This window comes from Peromyscus leucopus, chromosome X (assembly GCF_004664715.2).
Source record: "Peromyscus leucopus breed LL Stock chromosome X, UCI_PerLeu_2.1, whole genome shotgun sequence".
Classification (NCBI taxonomy): domain Eukaryota; kingdom Metazoa; phylum Chordata; class Mammalia; order Rodentia; family Cricetidae; genus Peromyscus; species Peromyscus leucopus.
Window position 1 is genome coordinate 117,142,317 of NC_051083.1, and position 23,665 is coordinate 117,165,981.

At 38.1% G+C, this 23,665-nt stretch overlaps 1 protein-coding gene across 1 annotated transcript in view; it reads right to left on the minus strand.

Annotated features, from left to right (window-relative positions):
- Positions 1-23,665, minus strand: part of Gpc3 (glypican 3) — a 340,901-nt gene that overhangs the window by 44,948 nt on the left and 272,288 nt on the right. The gene's annotated exons all lie outside the window — the stretch shown is intronic.

Sequence of the window (23,665 nt, forward strand, 5' to 3'; positions counted from 1 at the left end):
CTGAGAGTCTCTGTGGTAGGAGAATACATATAGAGAACTTAAGACTTGACAGGTGAAGCATATGTATCGTCTAAGAGGACACCAAGATTAGAAAAAAAAAATTCCTACAAAAGTGTCCTAGCATAGCATTTACTTCCATTATATGAGAACAATAACTGTTCCTAATGGAGTGAAGACAGGACAGTCTCGTAAGTGAATAGCACTCAATTTTAATGATTGCTTACAATTGTCACTTCCCATATTTTGATCAGTGGAAAAGACAAAACAAAGCTTATGAACAGTTCTCTCCTGCAGCATCAGTAAGATGCTTTCAAATCAGTTTGCTTTATCATAGCTAATATGCTTAGCAAGAGACACATGTTGGTTGTGATCACTGGTGCAGAGCTTTTAGTATGTAGCCTAGTTTTATGGGGCTCCTAGCATTCCAAAGTCTCTCCACTGACAGATCAAAGCTTGTTGTATGAATCATCTTTTAGGGTCCATTTGATTTTCCTTGTCATCTCTCTCCAAGGCTTTATGTTGCTATCCTCAATTCCTGCTCCAATCGCTGTCTCATCACCCATTTTTGGTCCTCTCAGTCCCACTCCATGTTTTTCAATGAGAGTTGGTGATGGTTGAACTTGATTGTCAACCTTACAAGATTTGGAATGAGCATGGAAGAAAGCCTCTGGGCATGTATGTGAAGGATTTTCTAGATTAGGTTAGCAGAGATGGGAAGATCCACCTTAACTGTGGATGCTACCATATCATAGTTGGAGTCCCAGACTGTATGAAAAGGAGAGAGCAAGCTGAGAACTCCCATTGTACTTCAGGACTGTGGACACTGTGTGAGCAGCTGTCCCATGCTCTTGACAACTCTTAGTTTTCTCTTGAAAGCTAGAATTTATCATTAGCAACAAATAGCAATTTTCCTCATGTTGACAGCCTTTCTTTGTTCCTTTTCAAGACAATAATGTATAAATATTGAGTTCTTGAAATGTATATTGACGTATAGTTGAGGCCTATATATGTTGTGTATTTCCCACTTCATAACCCAAAATATTAAGACATTCAAAACACAAATGATGAAAAGGGACTAAGTTTGGTTCACAACACAAATAATCACACAAGAATCTTTCCTTGAGGTATATATTGATATATAGTTGAGGCATAAATACGCTGTGTACTTCTCACTTCATAGCCCAAAATATTAAGAAATTTTACTTAAGGGTAGAGGTTTAATAAAATCAGTAATTTTCGCAGCTTTAGCAACAGTATTCTTAGGTGACTGCCACTTATTTTCCTGCAAACATATGTAGTGACAATTATGATGACTACTATTGCATTTTAGTATTACTGCCTTGATTTATATAGTAGTGCTAACATTTGCCCTAGAAAGAGATTTGGCAAATACCAACATAGTAAAAACAACAAATAAATTTTTAGTATTGTTGTGAAAGTAGTTTCGATCTTGTGGCCCTGTGGAGTTCATGTACTTCCAGAGTCCATAAACCATTCTTTGAGAACTGTGAATCCATGCTATAACGAATATCACTATAGTTAAACTAAAACCTCCAATCCATCCTTAACCATATTCCTTTGGGAAAAATGCTTTTGACATAAGCATTTCATGTTAATTTCCAAGAATGCATCCTTTGTGTATAGAATGGACTGCTTGAATTAGAATTTCTTTACATGACGAGATTTTTGTGGTTAGGTATACATTAGTGAACTTGCTATTTTTCAAGCACATCTCACATTTGAGCTTTTTTATTAATACCTTCAGTAAACATTAACTGAGAACATACTATGAGCTGTTGTTCATTTCTGTCTATTGAAAGGTTTCCAGATTTTCAAGCCAAGTTCAAGTGCCATGTCCTTTATAGTCTTCTTGGCAGATGATCATTACAATTCTCTCCCTCCATCTCCCACGAGTGTTTCTTTTATATCTACCCCCTAAATGGCACTTTCTATATGTGATCTGTTATTACTTATGAGTATTTATGATTTTTCCCCACTACTAGCCTGTGAGCTGCTAGGGATTTCATCTTATGTGTTTTTGAACCCCATAGCATTTAGCCAAGTATCGGGTATATAGTAGACACTCAATAAATGTGCTATTGAATTGAAGCAAAATGAAATGACATGGTAGATCTTTAAAGTTACTTCCATAACTGGATAGAAAAGAAAAAAAAAACCCTCAAACCAGGATTAATTGTAGAAGAACTTAGAAATGGATATCAAAACCCCCCTTTAAAAATGATTTATTTTTATTACATATATGCATGTGCATATGTATGTCATGTGCATGCTTGGTGCCTGAAGAGGCCAGTAGATGGTTTCTGATACCCTAGAATTGGAGTTACGAAGGTTATGAGCCATTTTGTGGTCATTGAGAACTGAATCTGGGTCCTCTGGAAGAGTAGACCAGCTGAAACCCTTTTGGATGACCCTGGCTAAGACCAGTAGCATATTTCGAGAGGCTATTTTCTAACCCTTTGTACAATGTCCCCAATATTGTTGGGGAGCTCTGTTTAAATAAGGTTAAATAAAAAAAGGCTTTAAAATTTTGAAAAGGAGGATACTACTTTGGGTGTTCAGTTATGTTCATTTTGGAATCAACTCCAACATGCAAGGGAGATTATGACATATTTTCTAATGATTTCACACAGATAGCTGCTGAAGAGTCTAGCCCTCACAAAGTAACAAAACAAATTCAAACCAAGAAAACTATTGTTGATACAAAATTCTTAAAGAAGAGATGGAAGAAGAGTGTTGGAAGAAGGACAATGGGTCTGAGGACAATTGCCAATAAATGACTATGGATTTAGCTCAGAAATCCAATCAGCTAATTCCATTTCACAATATTGACCTTTTTGTTCTCTTGCTATTTACAATGTCTTTCAGACTTAACATTCACTTTTTAAAAAGATTGGGAGAGACCAGGACATAAGCACAGGTAACACAAAGGGCTTAGTATTGTTGATGAACTGTTTGTCATTTGCAAAGGACAGTATCCTGTCAGCTTTTGAAAATAAGCCCTTGGCTCAGAACAGTGATTAGCAATGTCAAATATTATTAAAATATAAATCTGAATGTTGCATCCACTGTCCACACAGCCAGGCTCTAAATGTGAAGCATCTGCCACACATTGCTTCACATATAGCAAAATGAGCAAGGCAATTTACAACCCAGCATTTTCTCTAGCTGCTACCCTCAGTTATAGTTGGCTAAGAATAATAAGTATATATGTATGCATTGTTTTTAAGATAAAGTCTTGCTATATATCCCAGGTTTGGCCTCAAACTTTGGATTCTCTTATCTTAATTTTCAGAGTACTGAGACAATAAGCATATACCACCATATCTAGGTCTTGATTTTATTTTAGAATCTATTTTTTAAATGTGTAAGTATCATGTAATGGTTTTTGTCTCTTTTTTTTCTTTGTGTTCTAAGGCAGAATCTTACTATACAGTCCAGGTTGGCCTTGATCTCATAATCTTCTTGCTTCAGTCTTGCAAGTGTTGGGACTACTGCCATTTTTCACACTACTGGCAGAGTTTGAGTCGGAAATGTCCCACACATGCTCATATAGTAAAGATTTAACTCCCAAGAGATGGCCTTATTGGGAGGGGATAGAACCTTAAGGAAGTGGGTGGAGGCTAATTGAAAGAGTTAGGTCACTGGGCTTTTGCCTTTGAAGAGGACATTGGGTTCTTAGCTTGTCCATAACATCCTTCCTGGCTTCCAAGAAGTGGGTGAGGCAGTTCCTCTATAATGTACTCACTGCCATGGTGTTCTGCTTCTCTACAGACCCAAAAGTAATAGAGCCAATTGACCATGGGCTGGAACCTGTGAAACCATGAGTGAAAAGAAACCCTTCATCCTTAAGTTGATTATCTCGGGTATTTTGTCTTAGTAACAGAAAGCTGATGAGTACAACATATGTATGGAAAAGTAAAGGGAAAGAGAAACAAGGGGGGAAGCTCTTTGTGTGTAAAACTCTAATATATAATGTTTATGGGTTTTTTAAAAAAGGCTTTAAATTGATGACTTTTATATAGTAAATCTTGAATTTTCTAATCACACATACTTGGGTTGTAATCCTGGTTTTTCTAGTAATTAAAATTTTATTTTCACACAAGCTGCCTAATATTCCTAAAACAAAATGTGAGAAGTAATGTTTGCCTCACATAAGTTTTATAATAAGTAAACGAAATAACTATAGTATTTTAACCTTGGTAAAACATCTACCAATTCAGGAATGTATCAAAATTTCCTTAACCATTGTCTCAGCATTGACTGTTTGCATTATGGCTACTTCTGATTTTTCATCAAAGTCATTCTCATCAGGTTGCTTCAAAAGTTGGATCATTTCTCTAGCAGGATTACTAGGTGTACCCAGAGTGTGTACACAGAGTCCTTCAACACCATGGCCGTGAGTGTCAAATTTCTATAAAAGTCATCAATTTCTATAAAAGATGCTAGCTGGAAGTGAGGCTCACTGGGCTGGGGATGGAACTCAGTGGTAAGAGTGTATGCTTGGCAGGCCTGAGGTCCTAAGTTGGATTCCTAATATCTCAGAGAGAAACAGACAAATAAGGACAAAACCAAAAGTAACACCAGGCTCACTAGCTCCGAAGTTCTGATCCCAGTGGAATGTATACATCTGCCAGACTCTTAATGTGGGTGAAGCATAGACAAGAGATTCTTGTTGTTTGTTGAGATGAAGTTTTATTATGTTCCCAGGCTGCTCTAACACTTAGGGTTCAAAGATATTCTCCTGCCTCAGCTTCCTACGTAACTGGGATTCCAGGTTTATGTCACGCTTTAAGAAAGGTTTCTGCACTGCTACTCTGCTTCGTAGAGACTCTCTGGAACTGCTTTGAACATAAATTGTGTTAGCATGATGGTATGTGATTATGTATGTTGGGATCTTTGTTATTACTCTTCAAATCAAGTTATGAAAAGAGGAAAACACAATGGCATTTTTCTTTTCCCTGAGGTATGGCCATCATGAACTTTTGCCCTCATAGTTAATAAAAATCCCCTTCTAAGGAGAATGAAAACCCTCTTCTACAAAGGTGATTGACTTCATTTTATTATGAAGGGAAACTTGAAAAGTTAGCCTAGACCCAGGTACTGAGGTTTATGCAATAGAGGGAAACAAAACCCTGACATAATTACCTAAGAAAATTAGAAATGAAGTGCAGGAGAGAATAGGCTTTCTAGAACATAGCAATCTCACAGTCTTAAATACATAACCAAGCTCACAAAAGGGCACTGCATCATGGGACAACCGAACGTGGTCAATGTTCTTTTCATGCTTGGTTGACAAGAGAACAAAGATCAGAATAATATACTTCTTGTTCCTATTGGGATCAAATATGCTGAAATGAGGTCCTTGGGGGCAACAAGTCCTCATCTGTCTATATGGTACAGACAATGTGCCTCTTGTTACTGTCCTGATTGTAAGGGCAAGGGTCTTATCAGCCTCACACTGTGCTGGGACTGAGCACATGTTCTCTCACATGGTCTTTGAATGCTGGGTGATGCGGAAGACTGCCATTCCCATTTTCTGCATCAAGAGAACACTCTGAACCTCAGATAGTAGACAAGACTAAGTCATCGGATAGTTGATAAGGTTCTTAGTAAAAATAAAAATCCTTAAGTCCTCAAATCCAGACCTCTTCAAGAAAAATACTATTACGTAAAGACATATATAACTTAAGACTTTCAATTTCCCTTTGTCAACTCGATTGCCTTAATTTCAGGTAACTTCCTATCCTATGGCATTTTTTCAGAGTCTAGGTGTTAACTATAACTTGATGGGAAAGACTTTTACTATTGGGTGGGAAAATGAAGAAAGGGTAATAAAATCAGGTATGATGGTGCACGCCTTCAATTCCAGCAACTTAGGGCAGAGGTAGTTAGATCTCTATGAGTTCAAGGCTTGCCTGGTCTACATAGGAAGTTCCAGGGTACCCAAATCTTCATAGTGAGACCTTTGCTTCAAAAATAAAAGAACAAAAAAGACGGGGCAATTAGGTTGTATTCTTAATGACACTACATGTTTCAGCTTGCTTTCTAACCACTGTGTCTTAAATAACCTAACCATCCCATCATGAATGGATTTGTTTTGAAAAGCTTTGGACAGCTGGATAGAATGAAAAATGCCATTCCTGCTGCTACACAGCTAAGAGTTTTCTTGATTTTAAGCTTTTTAGCATTCACAAAATAATAAAGGATAAGTAACAAAATAGATACTGTAAATATGGGGTTTGATACATAGTTTGGGGATTTAGCTGGTGTCTCTTTGAGTTACTCACAGTCCCTCTTCTAGGCATTTTTTTTATTGTGGGGAATCCAGGTTACATTTTAAAGCTATAAAGCTGGGCTTTCAAAACTGATTTGGAACTGTTTGGGTGCTTTGCTTTATACAACCTGCAAGGAATGTTTTGGGGGTCTGGCTTTCCATGTCCACAGTAATGTAAACACATGCTTTACTGTTTGTATTTGAGTAACATAAGCTAATGGGAAACAAATGTGGTGACTCCAATGAATCTTGGACTTTTTGGAATGCCAGTATGATTTACACATTGTGCACATCCACAAGGCCTAGCATGTGACCCCTGCTTTGCATGCACACTTTCTTTGAACAAATGCACCAAACCACAGCCACAAGTAATTGGAAACAATTGCAATTCCACACTTTTGAGATGAAGCCAGAACCCCAAATACACAAGGTTAGAATTAATGGATATATATATACGCACTTCCCACACTGAGAAGAAGGCCATGCTGTATAGCAGTTAAGAGTGCGAGCTTTGGCATATGACCAGCATGGATTTAAATCTCTACCCAGCCAATTCACTAGCTGTGAAACTCTAGAGAAGTCACTTAGCCTCACTGAGCTTTCTTCCCTGTAAAATGGGGCCCAATTGATTCTTCAATAAATAAAAGTATCAGAATTTCCATTTTAGAGTTCTAGGGACACTTCTTCTCACAGAATTTTTTTTTACAGTTTGTAATTATACATTTCCCTGTTGTATCTCTGATAGATTAAAGAAGTGATACAGTCTGCCTTGATAGTCTGTCTTGATTACCTGTGTCTAGTATGGCATTTGTCATGAAGTAAGGTAATATTCAATAAATGTTCATTAAATGGATGAATGGACATAGAAAAACAAACACATCTATCATGCTTAGTAAATTCCCTGGCAAGGTATTAAAATTCCTGACATCTGTACACTGCGGTTCAGGATGCTAATGCTCTCAAGAAGAAGAGAGTGAGGAGGGACAGCAGGCCCCACCAGACCAGCAGATGTAAAAGCAATGCCACATAAAGTGTTGTGGCCACACACCAAGGTACCAGAACATCTTCTGGGTGGGATCTTTCCAAGTATGAGGAAACCCATCTGAATGTTCCCAGTAAGATAAGACAGGCCTGTGAACCAAGGAAGCACTCATGGATGTTTAGAAAAGGGAGTAGCTGTGCGACTGCTGGGAGACGTGCTTCCATAGGGGCTCCTGGCTGAACTCTGCCACATCCACCTCTTGGCCTTTGCACCTACTCTCTCCGCCCGCCATTCCTGGCTTCCGTGAGTCTCACTTCATCTTGATAAGGAAACACTGAAATGTATGAGGATAAGTCTCTCCACTGAACAATGTCTGCATTCGAAGACAAACTTGGATGTGACAAAAGCACTGTGGATGGAATTCATGGAATTCAAACCATCTGAGATGATGGTTCTCTAGTTCTAGGAAGCAATTTACTACCTCCAGAATTTTTCCAATAACGGCCAATAATACAAGTTGAGTCTGCCTTAACTGAAATGTTTGGAACCAGGGGCTTTAGAATATTTCTAAATACACAAGGAGGTATGTTAGGGATAGGACCCAAGTCTAAATACAAAATCCATTTGTATGCAATAGTTACCTTATGCACACTGCCCAAATGGAGTTTTCACCACTTCCGTGCACAGAACAAAGTATCATGCTGTAGAGTTTTGTACTTATGCTGTCATGTTGGGATTCAAAATGGTTTTGGATTTTGGAGCATTTCAAGTTTCAAAGACCAGATCAAGGGTGTTCAGTTGGTATCTTAGAACCGTACAGCCTTTGAGTCTTTTTTAGAGAGGAAGCATACCACGGGGGCTAGAGGCTTATACTCTGGAGTCAGAAAACTTGCCTTGAAATCTGGACACTATCACCCACCACCCCTAGTACTGTAAACAAATTATTTAACTTCTTTAAGCTTTATGTTTCTTGTCTATGAGACAGACATGGTAATACCTCTACTTGTCTTTCACACTCTGTAACTGTGGGGATTGAATAAAGCCCTAAGCTTAGTGTGTGACACATAGCTCACACAATAAATCTATTACCGTTACATATTAAAAACTACATACTTAAAAGCACAAAATCAATTCTGAAAATTTAGGTACAGGTTGCTATTCAGGTAGAGCTAATTATGGGAATCATGAATCTCTTAATGTTAATTATTTTGTTATTGCTACTAGCATTATTTTAATAATTAAAACCACTTTCTTATCTGTCTTCTCAGTTGATCCTCTCCAGAACCCTATGAGGCAACAGCAGAGACATCATTAGCTTTGTTTTACAAAAGTAGTAAGCTAGACTAGGGAGAGATATTAGGCAATATGTCTGTTTTTAGCCTAAATGCCTGTAAAAAGGCTGGACATGGTGGCACATACCCGGAATCCCAGTAATCAGGAGACTGAATCAGAAGAATGACAAGTTTGAGGCCAGGCTGGTATACATAGTGAGATTCTGTCTCTGAAAACAAAATAAAAACTTTATGAAGGGATATCTACATATCATTTAGCTAGGGTTTGGAATAGTGCCAAAAGAGAGGGACTTTATACTCCAGCACTGATTTGGGACAAGCCCAGGATCTGGACGATAATGGAAAAGAAAGGACGAACTAATGGGCTCACAAAATAACTGTATGCACTGAATTTTATGTATTCCAGCCGCTATCTCTTCCACTGTTATTGCCCTGGTATACTAATAGCTCATTCTCACCGAGGAGCCTTGGATGGAGAGGCCAGACAGCTAGGCCAGACACATACATAGGCTGAGTGACTGAGGGCCTGCCACCATTCACTTTATTGGGTTATCCTCTGAGGTGGATGCCATATTTCTCTCCAGATGCTGGATCCTCTCCCTCTGACAAAGTGAGGTCAAGTCGAAGAGGAGGGGAGACAATTGATATTCTTCAATGAATGAGCCAAATAAACCCAAAAGGATATAGTTACCTTAAGACCTAAATGGCTTAATGAGGCTCCCATAGCCAACTAGTGAGCCTTTTCCAATCCATAGCCAAATACTTTCTTTGTTAGGTCAGTCTGCCAGTATGTTAATTATGGGCTCTGTAACTCCCTCCTCAAGGGTCTCCAGCTTTACTTGAGTAAGCCTCTGCTTTAGGAACCAAAAGCCCCACAGACTTGCAGTTATAGGAAAACTTGCACCAAGACGCTTATCACAATTAGGCTGACGGGCTAGGTTTAGCAGCAAAATGCAAGCCTAGGAAGGTAACAGAAAGGCAGGCCAGCAAGTCCAGCTTTCCTTTGGAGGCCTTTGACCCTGAGCATCCCCTTCACTGAAGATTACAGGCATGCTTGTCCCTGTATCAGTTTGAAACCACCGTGAAAAGATATAAGGATGAAATATCACTTGATTTTTGTGGAAGGAAAGCCTGCTTCAAAGGCATCTTTGAAACCCCATGCCACTGCTTGCTTTCCAGAGGAATCACCTCAGTGAGATGAGTGCCACTGACAGAAGGCAAAGGGTCCCAGGGTGAGAGTGTACCGAGATATTCTGTATTTCCTTGGGGAGCTGAGGTTACACCAGCATGATCTGAACATTTACTACTGTCTGAGTGCATAAATGTGATCCATTCCAAATAGACATCTTGTGGTTATACTTTTGGGAAATGAGAACTCTTGCTTCTAAAAATAGCTTCTATGCATGAACCATGTCATCAGGCATTGGGCTTGAAGAGTCAACCTCAACGGCTGAGGGGACGAAGCTTCACTATTCTTCCTGAAGGCCTCTGGCCCACTGACAGTTTCCCCACCACAGATTCTTCCTTCCTTGCAAGACCAAATCTAGATCAGGCTTTACAGAGTTTTATTTTCCAGTAAAAACTAGTTTTTCTCCTTGGCATACCATCTGAAAAATAGAAATTTTAAAAATATTTCCAATAATTAAGGTAGCACTGTAGTATTCTGAAGGAAAATAAATGGCACAAGGCATCTGGTAAAAGTAAATGAGCCGGGACCTGAGGGGAAACCATACTGAGTTTTCAGTTTCCCTGGAGGGCAGAGAATTTCAGACATTTCTCTTTCTAACTTGGAGGCTATGGAATCTAGAGGGGAAATGGGTTGTCACAGGAAGTGGGGAACAGGAGCAGAATCATTACAATAGTCACATCTCACCATCCATCTTTAAAGGCTAAAAGAGGAGAAACCAAAGAGTAGTGTTCATACGTCTTTCAAGCTTCCTTAAGTAAAAGCTAACTTAAGAGACACTTGAATAATTATTTTAAATAGAAAAAAAGTGCTTTGTTTGGTAAATGCAGCAATAAAGACACTGAAATGACTGCCTCTACAGAATTCGCCACCACCGTTTCATAGACTTTGATCACAGAAGAACACTTAAGCACGGGACTCTTCAGTGTACCACTGGCAAGCTTAGCTGTGTATGGCATCTATCAAATGATTGACTACTGCCTTCTGGGGTAGTTTTTCTTGAATGGCAAGGTCAACCAGTGGATGAAGGAATGTGAAATGGAACTTCTGGTATTTTCCAATAGAGAAGGAATTTGAACTCTGCATTTGGTGACTACTTAGGACAACCCTCCCCCCCCTTTTTTTCAGAGTTAGAGGTCGAATTTAGAGTCCTATGCATGTACTCCACCACTGAGTTGTACCACCAGTCCTTGCTTATAAAAGTACACTGTAAGCAAAACACTTCAAATAAAGCCCACCCAATAAGATATAGAATGTATTCATTGGCTTGCTGGAATCCCTTACTGAACAGTCTTTTAATAAAGTCTAGTTGCTTTGCATCTATTATTTATTGACATTGGCAGTCATTGTCACTCTACTAAATTCCATATATACTTACAAAGGATTTTAAAGCAGTAATACTTTCTGCTTGGTTGATTGTAAGCCTATGAAATATTTTTGACTTAACATTTGCACAAACTAACCTTTACAAAAATATGCTATTTAGCACTTGCCTAAACCAACCTTCACATTCACCTTTGAGTCCCTAAGCTAAGAACTGGTTCATTTGGAGGATGTTGGCCTTGGGGTTAATTTTGCTCCTCTAAAGTATCTTTTATCATTTCTTCTTATTCTTTCATTCTAAACCACATCTACCATTTCTCCTACTGGCTCTGCCTAGGAGTCCATTCCTGAGATAGGCTCCTTGGTTTTCCTAAGAAGCTGATTAGAATTTAACCACAAGGTCTGGGAAAAGCATTATGTAGCCAAGGCCAGCCAATATATCCTCAGTGTTGGGGAGACCTAGATCTTATGCTATTTGGCTATGTGCATGATAATGGAGATGAGGGTAAATTCTTTGTTCCATTGGCTCTCTGATGAATATGGCACGCATATTTTGCTTGTTTCTGAGACTTAAGTAATTGGATGGCTATCTTAGCTGGACTCTTTCCCCATCCCTCAAAATGATTTGGTGATGATGGTGGTGATAGAATGGCAGGAATAAACGAATGTAAGTGTGGGAAGGGAAAAGGAAAACTCATAACAAATTACAGCCAACACACATCAATAGCTCCACCTTTCTTTGTTTCTCTTCACTGAGCTCAACATGGAGGAATGTCTTGACCAGTTCTGACATGGGTTTCTCACCATACTCTGAGATTCCTGGCAGCTATACTCAATTAATGTCTCCCCTTCCCCTCTCCTATAAGATTTAACTTTATAATGGGTAGCATTCACACATTCCAAGCATTGTGTTCATTTAATGATTCTGGATACTGCGATAATTTTGAACTTTGAAGACATAAATTGAGTGCCCTAGTTAGATGCGACAGGAAAGGAGGTGGGTAAAAAACAGAAACCTCACCTCTCAGAGGATGGTATTCAGTGTGGACAAAAAGGATTTATTAGCTGTTTTGAACACACAGAAGTGCTCAGTATTATATTCAATACCTTAGTAAGGGAATAAACAAAGAGTATTGACTTAGAAAGGATTTGAGTGATTACATAGTCCAAGTCCAATGCCCTGATTTTACAGATGAGGACAGCAAGTCCATACAGGCAACAGACAGAGCGTCTTCCAACCACACAACCAGATTTTTAGGCTTAGATTCTGAGGGATGCTAGATGTCTGCCTAATCCTTGGAGACTGCACAGGAGATTCAGTTCAGGTTGGTGAAAAAGAGGCGAAGGGACTTGAGAGCTACAAAATGAGTTTCAATCTGCTAAGAGGGAAGAGAAGTTCTCCTGCCATTAAAAAACATATGGTTCCCAAGAAGGTTCTGCCTAGTATGTGTGGAAATGTAGTGGACTAAAACTAGCTAAAAAAAATCCTTTTTGTGGATATAACCACTGAGTTCAAATTTGAAAGAGATCTGGGAGCTGAAGAAGGAAAATCAAGTGTGTATATGACCATATTTGATTATACACAGGTATAAAAATCTCAAGAATAAAGACAAATCAATATAAAAATGAAATTCTTTTTTGTGTGTATGCCTTTTCAAACACACAACACATGCCAGTTTGGTCTACAGAGTGAGTTCCAGGACTGTTAGGGCTGTTACACAGAGAAACCCTGTCTTGAAAAACCAAAACCAAACCAACAAAACAAAATAATAATGAAAAAAACCACAACACACAGTGTACTAAGAGGACTTGTGATTTTCATATATGAGTCATTAACTCCTATAACTTTCCAAAGTCTTCATATTTATCCATTCTTGATGAGCTGTCTAAACCAATCTGCCAACATATCTAGCCATTTCCTTTCCCCCTCCTATTCATCTTTTCAAACACTTTAGCAAGTCTTAATCATAATGAATCCTTGCATGTGAATTTAACTGAACACAATTACATTTTGTTTCCTACTTCCCTTACTTTATTTAAGGACTATTCTAACATTTCAGATGGCTGCTATTTAGCATTTTTGTTTCTGAAAAGAGGCAGGAACATAGATAGTGCAACCAATGGCAAAATTGTCTGTAGTGACTCTACGAGTTCAAACTACATTCTGACATCATCATCTGAAACAAGAGTACAGAGACCTTCTCCCACAAGCATACTCCCCATAACACCAGGGAGAGAATGGCCAGAAATTCATAAGCAGAAATATTCATGCCTATACAGATAGCTTGATTAGTGGAAAGAAAGTACTAAATGCTGTACCAAGTAATGTCAACCCTGGAGGGCCACAAGCATTTAGAGAAGGCAAATGTCTCTAACAAAGTTCTTCACCAACCTAAATCATGTCCCTGCTTCACCCTACCCCAGCTTGACATCGATTTCTTTTTCTTAGGCATTCAAGCCAGGAGTCAAATCTTGTTTCCATTAGTTCAACTGGGAAAACAGTTCCTTCACTTTAAGCATTTAGGCATTAGCACCTTTATATGGGTCAAACCTGTGTATTTAGAAACATTACCATACTTTTGGAGAGCCGCACCTAAACACTGTATGGTTCTGTGAATTTCCCTTCTGAACTCTATGGAAAAGAGTTATACATGTCCCCTATTCCTCATGTCCCTACTTTACTATGCCCCTGTAATTCACAGCACATTTGTACTACTTTGGCTAGCTGACTGGGAAATAATAAGGAAACAATGCTTACAACTGGACATGGTTAGTCTTCTCTCTAGAGGACCCAGTCTTTTCCAGTGGTTCCTTGAATATACACAGTCTGTCAATGCACTCATCTAACTGTAGTGCCACATCCATATATCAGGTCTTCCACTCTGCCAAAGCCTATCTTTAAATGCACTCAAGATCTTGTTCATGATTTAAAAATTCCAAGTACTAGCTGCTACATTTACCAAATGGAGAGCATATCAACTGCCTTACATAGCCTATCACAAAGAAATAATTTGGTATGGTACCTGCGAATACAGACAACAGTAAATGCTAGATTTCTTTGTTAACGGTGATTAATAACGGCTTTACAGATGGCTCCTCTCTGGTAAACTATGCCCTCAATACATGGCTTTGTGAGAATGGCTCACTGAAGACATGAAAGGAAACACAAGACGAAGAGATAGTTTGGTGTGGGTGAAATATCTTTGGATGTCCCTGTATTTACTTCACATTGGCAGCTGTCTACTTCTGCTTTTAAAAATTAATTTAAGTTCCCTATGTGATAAGCAAAAAGCTTTTGCGTTTTAAAAATAAAAACATAAAAACATCAGCTACAGTTAAGGAAGATGTAAAATAAAGCTGACTACAAATGAAGATGATTTTTTAGAAGTATATCTCAACATGTACAGCTTTTGGTTAATGGGGCTGCTGTCCTACTTAGTTTGCTTCACCAAAGAATTTAGGAAAAATGTTGCAAGAGATTTTACACACACACACACACACACACACACACACACACACACACACACAAACAAGCAATCTGGAACAAGGTCAAGTACAAAGTATGAAAGAAAATGAAACTGAGTTTGTACATAAAACAACAAAGGGGAATTATGAATGGTACCAAGCTATGTGGAAGACAGGGAAACACATAAAACATATGGTATCATTGAAAGAGCCATTGCAATAGGAACTGCAGTTTTCTCATCCATAAAATAGCAATAAAAATAGATTGCTTTGTCCTGGCAAAAGTATCAGGCTGTACATACGATTCAATGTAATAAACTTAGTAAGTGCTTTGGAAACTATAAGAGAGTGGGGTTTGTAAGTACAATAAATAGTTCTACAAATATCAATTAATTAAAAAAAATCTCTCTGTTTCTTCCTTATGGACAGAGAATTTAACTAAGGGGGCTGGAGAGATGACTAAGCAGTTAAGAGCACTTGATGCTCTTTTGGAAGACCAGAGTTTAGTCCCCCAGCACCCATGTATGATGGCTCACAATCATATGAGCTAGAGCTCAGGGAATCTGACACCCTCTTTGACCTCCTTGGGTACCCGTGTTTTTACACACAAACACAAATAAGATAAAATTAACAAGTTGAAATTTGAATGTCTCATATTAAATATTAGAATCCTTAGAAGATTGATGGGGAGGAAATGACTTGAATAACATTAGTCACCAACTCTAACTAATAGACATCTGTGGAAGGCTTCCGTCAACAATAGCAGAATATATATGTTCTCAAATGCACATAGACCATTCTTCAGGACAGAACATCTTCCAGACCATAAAATTAGTCTCAACAATTAAGTATTTAGAACCATATTGGTTTGCTCTCAGATCATAATGAAACAACACACACACACACACACACACACACACACACACACACACACACAATTAGCTATTAAAATAAAAGGAGAAAGATCTGAAAGAAATAACCTACCCTTCTACCTTAAGTAACTAAAAAAGAACCAAAATAACCTAAAACAAGATGAAAGAAAGTAAATAAGGATTTGAAGGGGTTGGTGATGTAACTTAGTGGTATACAGTGTATGCTTAGAACATACGAAGCCCTGGGCTCCACCTCTAGCACAAGAAAGATTAAAGCTAACAAAATGAAAGACAACAAAATAAACAAAAAACCCAGAGGAAATTCACAAGACCAATGGTTGGTTCTTACACAGTATAGCACATTGTTATTGACTTTACAGAATTATGGAATGTATTGAGATTGGAATATGAACATTGTATGTCAACAGACTGAAAAGTTTATATGAATTAGACAACTCTCTACTAGTAAAACTATTGACTCAAGGTGGGAACAAAGGAAATATCTAAATACTAATACAAAATAAAAGATTGATTTTGTAACTGAAAAAAAAAGTCTTCCTGCAAAAGGGAAGCCCAGGAACATTTATTTTACCAGTCAATTATACCACTTGTTAAACAATAATTTATATTTATCTCCATATTGATAGAAGAGTAATTCCCATCTTATTCAACAGAGTCAGTATTGCCCATACTAAAACCAGGTAACTTATTACAAAAACACAAAAGATCAATCTCTTATGAATAGAGGTACAAACATCTTCAAATATTTTTTAGATTTATTAATTTTATGTGTATATGTGTTTTGCCTGAATGTATACTTATGTGTACCATGTGTGTGCCTGCTGCCCAGGTAGGTCAGAAGAGAGTATCAGATCCCCTGGAACTGGAGTTATGGAGTTGTTAACCTCCATGTGGTTGCTAGGACTCAAACCTGGGTCTCTGGAAGAGCAACAAGTCCATTTTTTTTTGTTTTGTTTTTTGAGACAGGGTTTCTCTGTATACCCTTGGCTGTCCTGGAACTTGCTCTGTAGACCAGGCTGGCCCCGAACTCAGAGATCTGCCTGGTGGGATTAAAGGCATGTGCTACCACCTCCTGGCTAAGCAGCAAGTTCTCTTAACCCCTGAGCCAATGCTTCAGCCCCTGCAGTTTAAGTGTTGTAATGATAATTTAATTTGCTCTTTTTTTGCAGTGATTAATTTTTGTAACCTCTCCATATAGATACTATTGCTTAATTATCCTAAAAGTTATCTACTTACGTCAGTGTTTGCACTTGCAAACCAGTAGTGTTGTTTACTTGGATAGTGGCTTCTTCCAAGTGACTGTCAAAACTAGTACACTGCAATTTAAGTATGTCCATATCCTAAGAACCTCTGAATAGAACTATAAAATGAGACACTAGTTAGGTTCAGGTCTTTCACTCTAACTGATTGATTGCTAATGGATTTAAAGCTGGTAAATGGCATGCAGCCTTAACTACATGCACACCATATATTAATCAGCCAGTAGATAGCATGACTGCAGAGCCTTCTTTCTTCTTAGGCACCATGAATTTTATTTCCATTATATTCTAGACAACCTTTCTTATCAAGCCAGCTATTTTGTGATTTTCATTTAGCTTCATGGTGTTTATAACACTCACAAATAGGACGTATCATACATAGTAAAGCCAGATAATTCCTAATCAAAATTCCCTTCAGAATCTGCTGTACCACCAATGCAAATCAAAACTACCAAGTAATTTCAATGGATACATGTGATCTAACTGTTATATGTTTGCACATAAAACAAAATGTTAGACTACAGTTTACTGTACATGCTTGCATGCTGTGAGCACTGATTTATTTCAGGTTTTAAATTTCACGCTCAGCTTACAAATTGTATTACCTATGAGAAATCATATTCTGACATTCAAATAAAACCCCTGTTATTTGCTGGTCCAATAAACTATAAATAAACCTGACCTGGAGCCACAAATGTATCCAGCTCCTACTGATCATATTCTAATGAGGTAGCACAGTGTAGTAGCAGAGTGAGCGCTAGACAAGCAGTCATGTATTCTCAGCTCTGTCAGCCTTTGTGTTGGTCAGAGTCTTTAAAAAAAAAAAAACTCGGGCTGGAGAGATGGCTCAGAGGTTAAGAGTACCAACTGCTCTTCCAGAGGTCCTGAGTTCAATTCCCAGCACCCACATGGTAGCTCACAACCATCTGTAATGAGATCTGGTGCCCTCTTCTGTATACATAAAAAAAAAAAAAAACACCTCTGGGCCTTTGTTTCCCCTAATGTCCAGAGAGGAAGTTCGGCCACATGAACCCTAAGTCTTTTTTCAGCTCTGATAGTGTATTAAGAGTCCTAAGGAAAGGAAAGGGGGAATAATTTTGGATTTTTTTTTCTTTTGAGACAGGGTTTGTCCATGTAGCCCTGGCTGTCCTAGAACTTGCTTTGTAGAACAGGCTGGTCCTGAACTCAGAGATCTGCCTGCCTCTGCCTTCCAAGTGATGGGATTAAAGGTATGAGCTGCTGAATGATTTTTTTCCCCATTGGAAGAAACACAGAGTTATTGGAGGATTTATTTGGGGGAGGGACAATATCAGGAAATCAGATTATAATTTTAGGGTCAACACAGTAATAAGTAACTGCTAATCAAATGTTAATAAAATGCTTCCAAGCTGCAGGTCTGGAAAAGCCATTTGAAGCCTGTAGAAAAACAATTGAGAATGTCAGCTGTTTTGTTCACCTGCTTACGGGGGTACATTCTTGGCTTTTAACTGTGCTATTGTCCTTTAAGTCAACTACAGCACATGTAAGGCTACCAGCAATCTTCCGTTTTGAATTACATGTGAAGACATTCAACCCAAGTCCCCCCCCCCCCTTTTCTTGATCTGAATTCTGTCCATCCACATGTTTCTGCACAGCATTAAAGTTCATTCTTGGAAATGCTGGTTCTCTGTACTTAGAAGGGCTGAAAGGCTTATGGAAGCCATGCAATTCTAGATCACATACATAGTGAAGATGGGGTTCACTTAAGAGTAGCTACTAAATCCGATGGCCTACTCTTGCCATTGCCAAATTGCCAGGCTGACTTTGCAAATAGGCAGAAGAGTTTGGCTGTTGGCAAGCATAGATCTAAAAGATGCTAGGTGGCTGGGTGCCCTAAACCTGAGGCATTTCCAAGGATTAACATTCTATCTTTAGACACACATTCCTCTTGCATAAGCATTAATTAGTGCAGATATCTCTTTGAAATAAAATGTCTGGTAGATGGGTAAGACCTTAAATTACCACCAGTATATAGTAACATTTCATAAAGTGCTCTCATTGATTCATAGTGCATTGGAAACATAGATCCATGGCCAAAGGTTGAGAAAATGTCCTATGCTATGTGTCTTCTTACAGAGTCATAATGCACATTATGGTAAGGTTCTGAGAAGTCCCTCTATAAATGAATTAAGTTTGGCTTAGAGTACGGTTTTCTTATTTCAGAATATGGAACACATATAGAAGTTATTTGGGCTACATTGCACATAACATAAAATTCATTATTCTTTAAAAACATGTTACACTTAAATTTACTTGTGTGGGGGTGGGGCATGTGCCATGGAACATGAGAAGGGTTCAGAGGACTATTTTCAACCGTCAGTTCTCTACTTCCATCATATGTGTCCCAGGCATTAAACATTAAACTTAGATTGTCAGGCTTGGAGGCAAGTGCTGTCTCACTGGCCCCAAACTGACAACCTAACTATCTTAATTGAATACTTCATTAGTGTTCATTATCTTCACATTTTTGTACAACCAATCTCAGGAACATTTTCATCTTGCAATCTCACTGCTATTGATTAAATGACAACTCAATATTTTCTTCTTCCTAAAGATCCTGCAAGTCACCATTTTCCTTTGTGTTTCTATAGCTTTGACCATATAGCTCATGTAAGGTGGAGTAACAAAGTAGTTGACATTTTGTGATGGACTTAGTGTGATGTCTTCAAGGATCATCCATGTTCTAGCAATGGGAAAGAACCGTCTTCTTTTTAAGTTGAGTGTGTCAAGTACATTGTTGTCATCCATCTGCTGTGGGGTACGATGCTCCTATGAACACAGGTGTGCAAATACCCCTAGCTTTTGATTCTTTTGGATGTAATAACCAGAAGCAAGATCCTTAGATCATATCAGAACTTCATTTTTAACATTATGAGGAACAACTGTTAGACTGGTTTCCATAATGGCTGTATCATTTTACATTCCTACCAACAGTGCACAAAGTTTATAGCCCCCACCCATTAACACTAAGACTTGCTATTTTGTATATGTTGTTTTGATTTTTTGTTTGTTTAGTCTTTTAAGTAGACATCCTAAGGGGTATGAGGACCTATTTCATGTGGTTTTCTGATTAGTGATATATTTTTAGCATTTCTTCCTTATGCTTTTTGGAGGAATAATTATACAAGGAGGAATAATTTTACAAGTCAAAGGAATAAAAAGTCTGTGGATCATATTTAATACATAGCTCCAGGGCAAATAAATGATTATAAATCCCTTTTCAGCATAGAGGAGTTTTTGTTTAGTTTATGCATAGTTAAGATTGACTATTTTAGGGCCAGCAAGATGGCTCTGCAAGTGAAGGGACAGTTGATCAGTTTCCAGTGATGTCTTCCTTCTCACAATTTTGATTGTTTCTGTGTTTGATTTAGTTGGTGCTTAGGATCTCATTGTTTTCCTTTGGGTAATTCTGTACTGCTCCATAATATACAGAGTTTTAGGGGAAGGCAGTGATGCCTCATATTTCTCTTGTATCTTCTAGTAATGATGGGCATACTTGCCAACCCTAAGCAAAGCATGCAGTATGAGAGAGAGACAGAGAGAGAGAGAGAGAGAGAGAGAGAGAGAGAGAGAGAGAGAGAGAGAGAGAGAGAGAATGTGTTTATGCTGGGTTGAGTATGTAGGGTAATATGGAAGTTTCACATGGACATTAAATATTGAAACACATATATTCTAATGATTTATGAAGTTAAACAGGCTAAATGTTTTAAAATGTACCCCTAAATGACACAAAACTATTATTTCTTCACCTATTCCCTCAGATGAAATTTTCTTAAGACCTTAGGGGCAACTGAATACAATACATTTTAAATATATTAATATTCTCATTTATCCATTTAATTTTTTAACAATATTTTGACCTATAACTTAGCACATGTCAATTGAACATTGTTTTGTTGGTTTAAGTAAACTGTTTTGTTCCTAAAATAATCTTCAATATATGCCACCTCATCTATTAGATTTCCTTTTCTCAACAGATGTTCGGGTATGTATTGTTTCCAGACTACAATCAGGTTGTCTATAATACAGAGACATCTGGGCCAAGGGAAAATGGGCCAATCCATTTAAATCAGGTTAAGGAGGAAATGCTTCCTGAAAGCTTGCCTTAAAAATTCCCACTTTATATCCTAAAGTTGCTGGTCTGGGCTTGGTTGGAATTCTGAAGCATGACAACTTCAAATGGACCTTCAACTGTGACCACTTGCCACAGTATTGGAAGGAATGGGGGATTTGAAGACTAAGTTACAGGGGGCTGGATGTGTACACCCACATAAACAAAAAGACTCAGGTGTACTATTTTGTCACCCAATTCCCTTTGAGCACATTACCTGGTCAGAGCTTCATCTGTAAAAAGCAGACAATGGGGTATGTACATCATGGGACACCACTGACTGTAATATCTCACCTAAAGCAGTGTAGTCCTACTCCACCTAAATGATTATCATTATTCCTGAAGACACTGGACAGTGTTACAGTTCTATAGTTCAAGACAAAGCAAAGTCAAATAAATAAATAAGTAAGCAAATAAATAAATAAATAAATAAATAAATAAATAAATAAGCAAGCAAGCAAATACTCCCCAAAACAAATACAAAAAGAGCCATAAGCTGATGAGTACTTCACAGAAGGGAGGGTAAAATATTTCCTGGCATACTCACATTCTTTCATTTCTCTCCCCTATTGAAGATCCAAGATAGCCATAAAAACAATTTGAATGGGCATCTCATCCAAGATATACATACAATGGCCAGTTATGTATGAAGAAATGTTCAACATCATCACTCACCAGGATACAGGAATTAAAACCCACAGTGAAATACCAATAAAAGCAGCTAGAAAGTCTAATCAATGAACGACACCACTAAATACAGAAAAGCATAGGGACAAATGAGACCTTGATAAATTGTTGGTGGGAAAGCGAGATGGTACAACCATTTGTAAAACACTTGAGCAATACTTGAGTGTCTCAAGAAATTGAGTGTATATTTATCATATAGCCCTGTCATTATACTCCTAAGCAATCTACCCAAAAGAATTGAAAACATCTGTCTACACAAAGGTTTATATGTGAATGTTCTTAGCAGCATTATTCACACAAGTCCGAACTGGGAAATAATCCAAATGTCCATCAATTGGTGACTGAATAAACAAAATGTAGTAGAGCTATACAAAGAGTACCATTTAGTAATAAAAAAAGGAACAAAGGATGAATACATGTTACAGTACAGGTCAACACTCAAAACATTATGCTAAGTGAAAGAAGCCAAATACACACACACACACACACACACACACACACACACACACACACACACAAACTCCCACATCTTTTGTAAGATCATTTATGTGAAATACCCAGAAGAGGCAAATGTACAGGGACAGAAAGTAGATTAGTGGCTGCCCAAGACTGAGGTGGGAATAGAGAATGTCTGAAAGTAGGTATGGTGAACTTGTTAAGTTGATAGAAATATTTCAAAATATAGTGGGCTAATAATTGCCCAACTGTGCAGAATTTAGTCAAACTCTTTGGATTATACGTTTATAATGGGTGAATTTATAACAAGTAAGTTATACTTCAATCAAGTAATTAAAATATCTTTGCTAAAAGGGAGAGCTTATGCTAGTCAGCGTGACAAGTGAAGAGCTCAAGCTTGGATTAAAATACCTGCCCTTGGAATCCAACTCAATAGGAAGCTAGCTTTCTTTTAGCCAGTGATGTCTTCTTTCCTGCTCCAACACTCAACCACCTGTAATTATCCCATTAGCCTGGAGACACATTAGCTACATGGAGCTCAAGTTGACACTTTTAAATAAAACTCAATTACTACCCTGTGAAATCTCTTTTCCATCTCTCTTCCATTTCCTAATATTTTTGTTATTTTCCCTTGTCCCTAAGAAAACATGCTTATATGGTTTTTTCCCTCTAATAGCATGTTCCAGCTTTTTTTCTCTCTTGCCTAATTCCACCCCATGGATCCCACAGACAATATTTAATAACAGTGTATCTGAGCCAGAGAGATGGTTCAGCAGGTAAAGCTTATCATCATCAACTTGACAACCTGAGTTTTATCCCTGGGACCCACATAGTGGAAGGAGAAAATCGACTCTCAAAAGTTATCCTCTGACCTCCAAAGGTATGTGATGGAATGTGCAAGTGTGTACACACACATACACACACAACACATACACACACACACACACACACACACACACACACACACACACGAAAAAGAAATAAAATTTTTTAAAAAGAACAAAGTATCTGTAGTGAAATAGACCTTATTTGATAAGTAAATTACTTGCTTTTGGGAATTAGTAATTTCCATTATTTTAGTTGAACAAAATATTACTATTTGTCTAAGAGCATATAATTGAAAATAGAGCACTTATCTGAGTTATGGCATGGTGCCTGGAGGTATCTGGGAAAAAGCCAGACAACCGAAAATATCTGGAGAACAGTGCAGTTGTATGACAAGGTAAGAAGATGTGTATTTAAAAGCTTTCTAAATTTTAGAAATAGTAACCATTTTATAATTTTGGTCAACCTTTGATGTTAAAATTAAAGACCTCTGGGCTTTCCAGGATCCCCAAGAATTCTCACTACTCAGTGTTTAGTATACACATCCACACTTCATTCATCAAAGCCCAACCGACATACCACTCATCAGCTACAGTGTGCTCTAGAGTAAAGCAACCGGAGGCAACTGACCTGCTTCTAAATCTCCTTGCTTCTCACACTTGCTAGAAGTGAGACCTTAGGCAGATCCAGGAACCGAACTTGTTCCTATAGCATTAAGCTAACAGCTATGCCTACACCTCACAGAGTTGGGGAAATGAATTCGTATGTTTGGAAGCTGCAAAGCCATATAAAGAGTAGCTATCTCCCTTCCAGCAGACTCTAGAGTTCCTTGCATGCTATCCTGAAATTACA